Source organism: Eptatretus burgeri, chromosome 4 (assembly GCF_056783735.1).
Source record: "Eptatretus burgeri isolate ZD-2024b chromosome 4, Ebu_testis_v1, whole genome shotgun sequence".
Taxonomy (NCBI): domain Eukaryota; kingdom Metazoa; phylum Chordata; class Myxini; order Myxiniformes; family Myxinidae; genus Eptatretus; species Eptatretus burgeri.
Window position 1 is genome coordinate 31,563,928 of NC_140964.1, and position 11,923 is coordinate 31,575,850.

At 47.7% G+C, this 11,923-nt stretch overlaps 1 non-coding gene across 1 annotated transcript; it reads left to right on the forward strand.

Annotated features, from left to right (window-relative positions):
* Window positions 1-1,211: 1,211 nt before the first annotated feature.
* On the forward strand, window positions 1,212-1,284 carry TRNAR-ACG (transfer RNA arginine (anticodon ACG)). Its single transcript has one exon. It is a non-coding gene; the product is annotated as a tRNA-Arg (tRNA).
* Window positions 1,285-11,923: the final 10,639 nt, after the last annotated feature.

Consider the following 11,923-nt stretch of genomic DNA (forward strand, 5'->3'; position numbering starts at 1 on the left):
CACCAACATCTAGTCCAATCAAATTATCTAAATGCCTGGTGTTAGCTTAATGGTTAGGGTGGCAGGCTTTGGGTCCTTGGGTCCTGATTGTCCACATCCCGCTCAGCTGTTGAATTAATACCAGGTGGGGTTAACTCGGCCTGTCATCCTTCCGAAGTTGGCAAAATGAGTGCCAGCTTGCTGGTATACTGTGTCGGAATGGCGACCCGTCCAGGATTGTGCCCAATAGCCGAGGAGACCGCTTAGGCAGCACCAACGCTCTGCACAGAGTATGGTCCAAATCTCCTCCTCCTCCTCCTCCTCAACTTATCTATCAGTGCAACAGCCACGCCCCCATCACGTGATGCTCCCGACAACCGTTTGCTGGCGACATCAAAAGAATGAGACGCACAATAGGCACGTATATTCTTCTTTAAATTCCTGTACAGTGTTATAATTATTTCCATGTTCTTGTGGGGTTGACCAGGAGAAGCTTGGCCTAAGTCTTTCACGAACCAACTGCCCAGGATTCACGTTCGACTGAGGTTGGGGTAGGAATTTGCACTTTAGCCATGGTGCCGGGATATAGCTCGTTTACTTTTCGCTGAGAACACCATGGGATCTTTAACGTCCACTAAGTACCAGTAGACACAACGCCCAGTTCAACGTCCATCAGAGGGATGGCAAAGACCTTGATGAATCACCCTGCCATTCGAAACACCAGGATGACTCTGTAGCTGGGTCAGTATTCAAACCCAGACTAGACGGCTCAGAGGTGAGTGTCCATACTTCAAGGCTATCATGCCAGCCTGAACCAGACACTGAAAAATAATTTTTCATGTCTGGGCTGAGGATCAAACCCAGGCAAGACCACCATGCATCCCTTAAGTGTGCATGCATCCCTTACTACCTCTCGGTCCAGCCAACCCTGCCAGCCTTCAAATAAGAACTTATCGATGTCTTCATAATCTCGAGTGAGATTGTGATGTCACAGAAGGTGGAAATGCTCAAACCAATTTACACACATATGATGAGGGGAAGGCAATTTCAGGACAAGAGTCGCCTCATAGCGAACTTCACATTAGCAGCCGTGAACTCAGCAAGACACCGGAATGGACAAAATATCTAAATCTGTTCCCATTCTTTGAAGATTGCTTCCATCTCAGACAAGTTTCACATCTTGACCACTTAAAAAAACTTTTCTCTCCTCCTGGTAAACTTAGTCACTATGTGGGCCAGTGGCGCAATGGATAACGCGTCTGACTACGGATCAGAAGATTGCAGGTTCGACTCCTGCCTGGCTCATCCGTTATTTTTATGGACGGGATGGAGAAAATGTGATAAATTTAATGTTATCAAAAGCAGTCAACACGGATTTATGAAAGGGAAGTGATGGTTCACAACATTGTTGGAGTTCAACGAAGCAGTTTCTGATTCATTGAAGGAAGTATAAATGCACTGAACGTCATCTCTCTCGACTTTCAGAAGCAGTTGATGAGTTACCACGTCCAAGGCTGCTGGCCAAGGTGAGGAATTTCAGAGTATTTTAATAAAAATCTCAATCCTCGTGATTGGAAACAAAGTGGCTGTGCACCGGATGATGTTGGGCTGCGAGGTCGGTTGCAGGTGGTGTGGTTGCTTTGCCTGACGTTGGAAGTTGATGTTGCTGCGGATCTGGGATTTGAGGCTCGCCACGAGAGAAGTACTCGGATCCCTCCTTAATGTCCGGTCCTGAGGCCGTTCGGCACAGGTATCTCTGTGCACTGGCGATTTGCTAAGCTACCACGAATGCTGATTGGCACTACCAATAGTGACAAGGTTACACTGCTTCGCGTGGTACCTTTCCTGTGGAGGGCCTTACCAAGAGGGGTCACGTGCCCTCAATGCATACTTGCATGGAACTTACTGCATCAGGTGCAGCTGATCGGAGCTGCCAAGTACGCACCGACAACTAAGAGCCAATTATTGGTGTCGAACTTCATGGCTAAACTCATGTGTGGACTACACTGGACTAACAAAGGAAAAGACAGAACCAGCTGGGTACATTTATAACGATGTGGTATTCACAGAATACATACCCTGTGCAGTCTTGAAAAGGACTTGGTGCAAGCCAACTGTTTTCATTTTAAAAGTTTTTTTTCTTTGATCCAATATCGCTGTTCGACCACTTGACTGATGACATCATCTTGATCAAACCATATTTCTCATTGGTCATTGATCAATTAGTTAAATTTTGCATTGATCGGTGAAACGGTTTCTCCTCCGAATATTTTCAAAGATTTTTTTCCTGAGGTCCAATATGGCTTCCTTACCACATGACACATGATGGTCAATTTTTATAAAAATCCTGTTCAAATATCAAGTGAATCGGATGACGATTGACGATTTTATAAAATTGACCTATGTTGACCTCAAAAGAGAGACTGCTGTATGACATGGTCATATAACTTGTGAAAAAGTTTCAATTTCCTCTGCTGAATGGTTTTCGATGTATGCTCTTAACAAAATGCAGACACGTACAACGTACGACAAACGTACGTACTACGTACGCTGCCGATCACTCAACCCTGATTTTCACTTCAAGAGTGCAGGGTAATGAGGGCAATTTATTTATAAAGCAAGAAAAGGAAAGGTCACGTGGCACAATAATACAAGGGTTTGTTCAGCAATGTGTGCAGCAGGAGAAAGCAAGGATTGATGAGGAGCAGCAAAAGAAATGTAATGATTTACAAAAGAGAAGACACAGGGCAGAGCTAAGCCAACATATCGCACTTACACATTCTTAGTTTATTTAAACAATACAGGCACCATCAGACACACACCCGAGGAAATTAGAGAGCAAGGAAGATGAGAGGTAGTTGAGGTGTAATTACGACCTCTTTCGAGAACTGGCGTAGCTGATGGGCCCATGCTTCCCGGTCGCTTCGGAGAGGGAGGAGGAAAGAAAACTGGGGATGTCCAAGGTGCGTGAGTGGAATGTGCAAATGAGGTGTAAATTCGATTCAGAAGAGGCAGAGTGAAGGCGTGCGTGTGTGTTGTTTCTCTTTTAGTATTTGTGTGTCCACAGCAAACAAGACAAGAAGGAAGAGACAGAACGTGTGAGATAATATGTCCATGTGGCGTGTGAGAAAGTCTGTAAATGCAAATTGTAACGAAGATTGGCTGCGGAATGTAGCTGAAGCAGAGCGCCAATAACTTGGCCATAACCCGGCGATGACTTGGCCATGACCCGGCGATGACTTGGCACCTGCTTGGCAATGACTCAGTGACTCTTCCGCAATGACTTGGTGACTCCAAAGCCAAAAATGGCCTCATTTACTCCCAAACTTGGCCACACAACAGAGCTCTGGGATGAACATTGTAATGTACTGAAATGGGAGATGCTTAGCAGGCAGACACGATGCGGGGGAACAGTCGAGCCGGGCTGTGTTGCACAAGTGCGAGCGCGGGTGTACTGTGCCCGCGGCTCCCCTTTATTCCGTATTCGGTACACTCACGAGCCGGCCGACTCCAGCATTACTACGACGCCTCAGGCGGCGCGCACACCTCATATCCCTTGCCGATACACTGACCCCCACGACCACTCCTCCCATCATCACGCCCATCATGCATCATCACCATGCGCTTCCCCGTAGGCCCGCAGACTCCACTACACTCCTCCCCCCTAAAACTATGATTATTAAATGATTACCATTATAAGAAGCATACAGAACACGAAGGACTTCGTATAATAATCATGGAAATAAAATGAAAATAGCGAAGTATAATAGCACACCACATCATATAATGTGTCGATGCGAGCGAGTGGAGCAGTAAAGGCCAGGTTCCAAAGACGGAGGTGCACAAAGCCCTCCCCCCCCCCCACTCTGACCGTGTTACCGATATGAAGCAGCAAATGAGAAGCACAGCAGCACTACGCAGCAAAAACGCCCCCAGGCGGCCCATGCTGACATGCCCCTCCCCGAGGTCGTGACGACCTTTCGAGCCAACCTCCCCCGGCCCCATCAAACGCCTCCGGCCCACTCCCCCCAGGCAGACCCGACGTAGATAAACATTCCGAGGCCGGAAGCCCGCTGTCTGGAAGCCGTGGCGCCAGCCTTGATCGACCTTGGCTGGGGGCACTGAACAGCGCCGCTGGCTGCATGCATTTAATGCGCCAAAACAACTCACGCATCACAATCAGTTGAGACGCCAACGCCCGTCCCAACGGCCTTGAGCGAACACAGAGAGCTGCGCTCGCAATCAGAGGTGGGGGTAACGCCGACCAGGGCACCCGTCTTGGTTCCGAGTCGATCTCCGAGACCCACACGGCAGCTAGACGGGAGAAACTCCATTTAAACCACACTGCAATCATAGGCTCGTTATAAATCACTACGAACATTATTTGAAGCATTGCAAATTCATTTTTCCGTACAGCGCGCTTTTCTGATAAAATCCCAGCACATGACAAAGCAATTACCTGCGGCCCGGGACAATGGAAAACCAACCCAACTTTTTTATTCGCCACCACCGCTCCCGAAGCCCCCACATCACATTGATCATAATACAACTCCCATTGACTGATCTCCGCCAAATCCACTTTTACACGAGAACTGCTGGCATTTATTTCAACAACGTTAAACTGCATCACTAGAGCAAGAAAAAGCACATATGCCATGAACAACAACCCACAACCCACATCACGAGTCCGCTTCTTGGTTGTCGACTCGATGTTGTGACTCGCGACTCCCTTTAACGCCACGGGCTCACCGTCACCTGTCGAAGCTGCCTGCACAACACCGACGCGCATTGCCTCACGAACACTGGTGCAGCGCGGAGTCCGAGCGATGGCTCAAGTGCCGCAGGTCGCACGCGCGCCTGGCGGTGCGGGACGAGGGGCACCGCAACACTGCCGCAGCGCGGGAACTCATCGCGAGCGAAGCGCGGGAACTCTTCGCGAGAGCTGATACGGCTCTCGCCGCTCCCGAACTGCACATCACCGCCGCAGGCAGCAACGAACGGCCGCTCCCGCTGCATCGACGCAGCCCCCGCCGCCAGAGCCTCGCCCTCGGTACTCGACGAAGGCCTCGAAGAGAGCACTGGCACATCTGGAGGTACGAACCGGAGATCCAGCCTGAGGTGCGCCAGCCAGTCCCGACCCAACAGGGGGCCCCTCCCCTCGTACAACGAACACCGAGAGCCGGGCGCGTCGATCTCGGTAGCTCTGGGATGAACATGAGGCACGGATTTCTGGGAGCACTCTCCGGATGTAAATGTGCTTGCGCTCTAATTGAGGGTTGTTGTTTGGTGGAGCTCCAGGGTGACCCAGGCGATGTTGAACGGACCAGAGGTGAGATACCTGTGATCATCCATGATGTCACAGCAGGTGGAAATGCTCAAACCATTTTACACACATATGATGAGGGGAAGGCAATTTCAGGACAAGAGCAGCCTCATAGCTAACTTTACGTTAGCAGCCGTGAACTCAGCAAGACACCTGAATGGACAAAATATCTAAAGATGTTCCCGTTCATTGAAGATTGCTTCCATCTCAGACAAGTTACACATCCTGACCACTTAAAAAACTTTTCTCTCCTAGTAAACTGAGTCACTATGTGGGCCAGTGGCGCAATGGATAACGTGTCTGACTATGGATCAGAAGATTGCAGGTTTTACTCCTGCCTGGCTCATCAATTGTTTTTATGGACGGGATGGAGAAAATGTGATAAATCAAATTTAATTAAAGGCAGTGAACACGGATTTTGGAAAGGGAGGTGATGGTTGACAACATTGTTGGAGTTCAACGAAGCAGTTTCTGATTAGTTGGAGGATGTATAAATGCAGTGAACGTCATCTCTCTCGACTTTCAGAAGCAGTTGATGAGGTTCCATGTCCAAGGCTGCTGGCCATGGTGAGGAATTTCAGAGTGTATAAATGATCATCTCGATCCTCATGATCGAAAACAAAGTGGCTGTGCATCGGACGATGTTGGGCTGGGAGGTTGACGGCAGGTCGTGGGATGGCGCTTCGCCTCACATCGGAAGTTCATATAATTGTAGATAAACGGCATACAAGAGCCAAAGACATGGAGAATATGACAATTGTTATTCGAAATCTACATCAATGATTTGAACAATGGCGTGAAGGGTCTGCTTTCCAAATTTGTATATTAACAAAACTTGAAAGTCAGGTTGATAGTAGAGCGGGGGGTGATCACCTTTCGGAAACTCTCAATACTTTCATAGATTGGGCAAAAGATTAGCAGATACAGTTTAACATCAATAAATGTAAGGTGCTGGGGATGGGTAAGAAAAATGAAAATTGGGATTACATGATGCAAAGGGCAGTCGTGGACCCAGAGGCGGCGTTAGGGGCGTGCATCCTATGCAATTGCACGGGGCCTCGAGGTGACAAGGGGCCCCGAGATGACAAGTGTTACACCCAGCTTTCACAGTTTTGTGTGTGTGATAAATGATAAGGCTGGAGACTTGTTTTCAGAAACTGTGTTCATTTATTCTGTAAAAGAATATTTAATAGGTTAAGTCTCATGTCGACACATTGAAACCACAGCCTGCTGCCTCATCTCTCACAGTCACTGAGCAGTGTTCTGGGGCTGTGGATTCGCTCCTTCCCCCCTCTCATGATTGGACGATGAACTGCACTGTTCGTATTTTTGGTCTCGTAACACTCTCCCCCACAAAAATTAAGTTGCCCACAAAGTCTCTATATTCATCCCTGGAGGCCTAAAACCACTCAATGTGAATCTCCATGTCCTTGAAACTTTCCTTTCAGATTTGTGGCATCAGTGACAGCGAACCATCAGGCAGCTAAGCCTGGTGTTGGCTTAGTGGTTAGGGTGGCAGCTTGGGATCCTTGGGTCCTGAGTTCAAGCCCTGTTGGCCGCTGAATTAATACACCAGGGGATTGACTCAGCCTGTCATCCTTCCGAGGTCGGCGAAATGAGTACCAGTGTGCACTGGTAGAGGGACACTGCATCAGCACCACAGTCGCGCTTCCAAGAAATGATAGCTACCCCAGTAGCTAAGCTAGCATACACAAGAAGACGAAGATCAGGCAGCTCACAACCTGCCCTCCTAATCATGACTTTGTCAATCTCATGTCTGGAGCAATGTGTCCCCAAGGCATCTAAACTCCTGTACAGGCTGTCTTTATTCTGTTCTGACTTGTTCCACCCTCCTGTGATTAAAAAACAGAGCCAACTCCTCCCTTGACGTAGTGTGACGCATTCCCCAAGCCAGGTGCAAATGGAGTCGTCCTTACTTATGCAGTGTACCACTGCCTCGTCACCTTGTCTCTTCGGTCCATAGTTGAATACCTGGTGAACCCGGAACAATTCCACCCCAACTTCTCTCCAGACAACAGAAGGTTCCCCAAGAGCCCCATATGTCAGCATTTTTGGAGGCTGATGTTGGCGTTTTGGTCTTGGGATGGTTGTAGCCTCTTCACTGTCCATCTCCTCAAAGCGGGTTTCTTCTTCTATCCCCTGTAGGGCTTCCTTTGGTGTTTCAGCATCCATCTCTCTCTGGTCCCCATCTGATGGTGGTGGTGGTGGTGGGTGCCACTGTGGTCTTGAGGGAGGTGGGGTGAACACTTGAGCATCGAAATTGAGCTTCTGTGCCTTTTGTTGCTCCAGCACCTGCCATACAGTCCCTCCCTCAAGGGCCTCTTCTTTGACCTCGTACTCTGGAGATGCAGAACCCTCTGTATGATGCCCTTGGGCTCTCTTCCTCCTACGCTGCTCCTGTCCTGTTTGCCTCCCCCCTGGCTGAGTTTTGGTTTCTTCTACTCGAAGGAAATAACAGGGCAGTAGCAGGTTGGGGTGGAGGATCCTTGATTGCCTTCGGGCCTTCTCAGGGCACACCTCATACACTGGGCTGTCATTCCCCTTTCGTCCTTGGACGACATAAATCTGGTCCTCCCAGTATGAGCATAGCTTTCCGGGGCCTCCTCTTTCAGTCATATTTCTGACCAAGACATGACTGCCCACTGGTAATTCTACTCCATGTGTCTTCTGATCATACCATTTCTTTCCTCGGGCAACTCCATTGACTACGTGCTTGTGCACTATCTGGGTAAGCCTCACCCACCCAAGTCTTCCAGTTGTCCACATAGTTCCAGTTGGAGACCTCCTCAATTTTAACTGCAAGTCCAAACATCAGATCTATGGGAAGCCAGGGTGACCGTCCAAATAGCCAGTAAAAGTGTGAGAATCCTGTTGCCTCATTTTGGGTGCAATTGTGAGCATGGACTACTTTTGGCAGTGATGTCTTCCAATCCTGTTTCTGCTCCAATGTTAGGGTCCTGAGCATCCCAAGCAGTGTGTGATTAAATTTTTCGACTTATCCATTGCCTTGGTGATGGTAAGGGGTGGTGTAGGAGCCCATGATGCCGCAACACTCCTTCAGCTGAGTCAGTAATTTGTTTTCAAACTCCCATCCCATGTCATGATGAAGGTGGGTGGGGAACCCAAACCTCAGGGTGAAGTCTTTGAATATCTTGGTGGCACTGTCTTTGCTGACATATTTGTGGTAGCATAGGCCTGAGCAAAATGAGTGAAATGGTCCATGACAATTAAGACATACTTGTACCTTCCCCCGCATTGTTCCAAGTGGAGGAAGTCGAGTGATACTAGCTCAAATGGGTAGGAGGTCTGGATGGATGTCATTGGAGCTCTTGTGATACGGACTGGTTTCCTTTTCTTCAAGCACTCACACTCTCGTGTCACATACCTCTCTGTCTTCTGTCGCATCCTGGGCCAGTAGAACCTTTCTCTAATAAGGTTCAATGTCCTCTCATTTCCCAGGTGACCCATGTTTTGATGGAGCTCTCTATACACCAGAGGTTTATATTTACTTGAAAACACCAACTGGTTTTGATGGGCAGACTTCCGATAAAGCAACCCCTCCCCACTGACTTGGAGTCGAGGCCATTCTCTTAGCAAGATCCACACCAACTTGCTCTCCTGCTTTTCAGCCGTGGGTGTGGGATGCTTCCTCTGATTTTTGTACTGTGACACTCGACCTATAACTGGGTCTGAATCCTGGGCTCTTCTGATTTATTTGGGTGGGAAGTTAGAGAAATTCAGATAGTTCATCTGGTGCTTCCTGGAACAAGCCACTGCGCTTCGCAGAGGAGATGTGTCCTCTCTCTTGGTAGAGGCACCTTCAAACAGCCCCAATCACCTCGTGAGTCAGCTTGTCAGCACACTGCTCAATGAAGCCTTCAAAATCCCCTAGTATGCGTGACAATCCATCTGCATCGGTATTTGCATGGCCAAGGTGACACTTGACAGTGAGGTTAAACTCTGCAAGCTCTGCCACCCTCTTCTAACCAGTGGCATTCTGTTTGACTGTAGTCAGCATGTAGGTCAGTGGTTTGTTGTCCGTATATGCAGTAAAGGAAGGGGCGTGACAAAGATAATCCCTAAACCATTCACAAATAGCCCACTTCAAGGCCAGGAATTCCAACTTCCTGGAGTGGAGGTTGTACTTCCTCTCAGCTGGTGTGAGAGTCCTTGACCCATAAGCGATTACACGCAGTCTCCCCCCCCCACCCCCCTGCTGCTGGTACAATACTGCACGCAGTCCTTCTTGTGAGGCATCACAGTGGAGCACAAATGGCTGATTGAAGTCTGAATAGCCTAGTACTGGGGGACTTGTAAGACAGTTCACTAGTTGTTCTAGAACCTGCTGATGGGCTGTGGTCCATTTTATGGGGCTCCTACTCGGTGGTTGACTTTTCCCCTTTGCCCCTTGAGGCTGTTTTCTTCTTTGTGACTTTCTTGTTTTCCCGGGTGTCTGCCGAGTCATCTGTCTTTCTGTAACCTGTGGGTCCGCCAAGGAGCTCATAAAGTGGTTTTGCGATGCAGAAGTTTGGGATGTACACTCCCAGTCAAAAGTTGCAGAACACCCCCATTTTTCCAGTTTTTACTGAAATTTAAGCAGTTTAAAATTTCAATGTATCCTGAAATTAAAGCATAGAACAAATAAACAATTGCAGATAAAAAAAAATCATGGAATCATTTTGTTGAACCAAATTTAATCTAAATTTTTGACTCATCATAGTAGCCACCACCTCTTTGCAGACATAACAGCCGAACATATTCATGGCATTCTTTCCACAATGGAAATCAAATATTGTTCGGAAAGTTCTTCCCAACACTGTTGCAGAAGTTCCCACAAATGTGTTGCACTTGTAGGTTGCTTTGCTTTCACCCTTCTGTCCAGTTCATCCCAAACCAGCTCAATGGGGTTTAAGTCTGGAGACTGTGCTGGCCATTCCATGGTTTGAAGCCGACCGTCTTGTTCTTTTCTTCTTAGGTAGTTATAAAACAGCCTGGAGGTATATTTTGGGCCGTTATCTTGCTGTAGTATGAACCCCTGACCAACTAGGCGAAGACCAGAGGATATTGCATGGCACTGCAAAACGCTGTGGTATCCCTTTTGGTTCAGGGTGCCAGTCACTCGGTGCAAGTCGCTGACTCTGGATCCAGCAAAAGAGCCCCAGATCATCACGCTTCCTCCTCCATGTTTGACAGTTGGTGTCACACACTGAGGCATCATCCTTTCGCCTCCTCGACAGTGTATAAAAACCCTGCGTGATAAACCAAAGATTTCAAATTTTTATAAATCGGTCCATAAGACCTTCTTCCAGTTTTCAGTCGCCAACTGGCGGTGCTTCCTAGCCCAGGTAGACCTCTTTTTCTTATTGTGCCATCTTAGCAATGGCTTTCTTACTGCCACTCGACCTGTCAAACCTGCAGCTCAAAGTCTTCTCTTCACAGTTGAAACTGAGACTTCCTTACTTCGACCAGTGTTAAGTTATGCTTGAAGCCGCTGTCCAGTGAGCCACCGATTACACAAGCTGTTGGCTCTCAGAAACTTGTTTTCTGATTTTGTTTTGGCTTTGGGTCTGCCAGACTTCTTCCTGTCAGAGTTTCCTCCAGTTTCCAAGTGCCTTTTGATGGTTTCGGAAACGGTACTCACTGACACCTTGCCGCCCTTTACAATTTCTCTAAAGGAAAGACCTACAGTTTTAAGGGTTTCATGGTCTTTCTGTCTTGCTTTGTTAATTGTCTTTTTCTCACCATTATGATAGCAATATACTACTTCCTGCAGTGCAATATTGTCCAAATAATGCTTCAGAGGGTGCAGCAACACAGTCTGTTCCAACACTGCTTTTATAGAGACAGAGGGTTTGTAACTAATCAACAAAAGTTGGGACACCTGTAGGAATTGTTTGCATCAACTTTCAAGGCTTAATTTACTTCCATTGCGGCAGAACAGCTGCAGTTGCTAACCCATTACCTGTTCCCTGAATTCTGAAATTTACATTATTTTTCAGTTTTTGGTAACCTTAACTTTTTTTTAACCTCTGGTAGTTTACCGCTTAGCTTTGTACCATTTCAGGTTATTCACTGGACTTGAACTGCTTAAATTTCAGTAAAAACTGAAAAATGGGGGTGTTATAAAACTTTTGACCAGTCGTGTTTGCCCGAGAGTAAGACAGAAAACCCAAAAGTTTCCTCAAGTCTCCCACTGTGTTGGGATTCTTTGTCCTTAATGCCTGGACAGGGGCTATCTCCGCTGGATCCATAGTGTAGCCATGTGCAGACACCATTCTGCCGAGGAACCTAACATTTTTCTGGAACAACTCACACTTATTAGGGGACAATTTCACACCATGTTTCTGATACCTGTGCAGGACGGCTTGGATGTGGCGTACATGATCCTCAAATGTCTTACTATGGACTAAGTTATCGCCAAAATAGCGCAGACATGTCATCACGGAAGCCCCTGACACATTCCTCCATACTTCGTTGGAACTCGGTCAGAGCATTGTTCAGTCGAAATGGGATTTTCACCCACTCATATAGCCCCAAGGAGTGATGAATGCTGTCAATGGTCGGCTTTCCTCATCCAAGCTGCCTTGATGGTATGCCTTG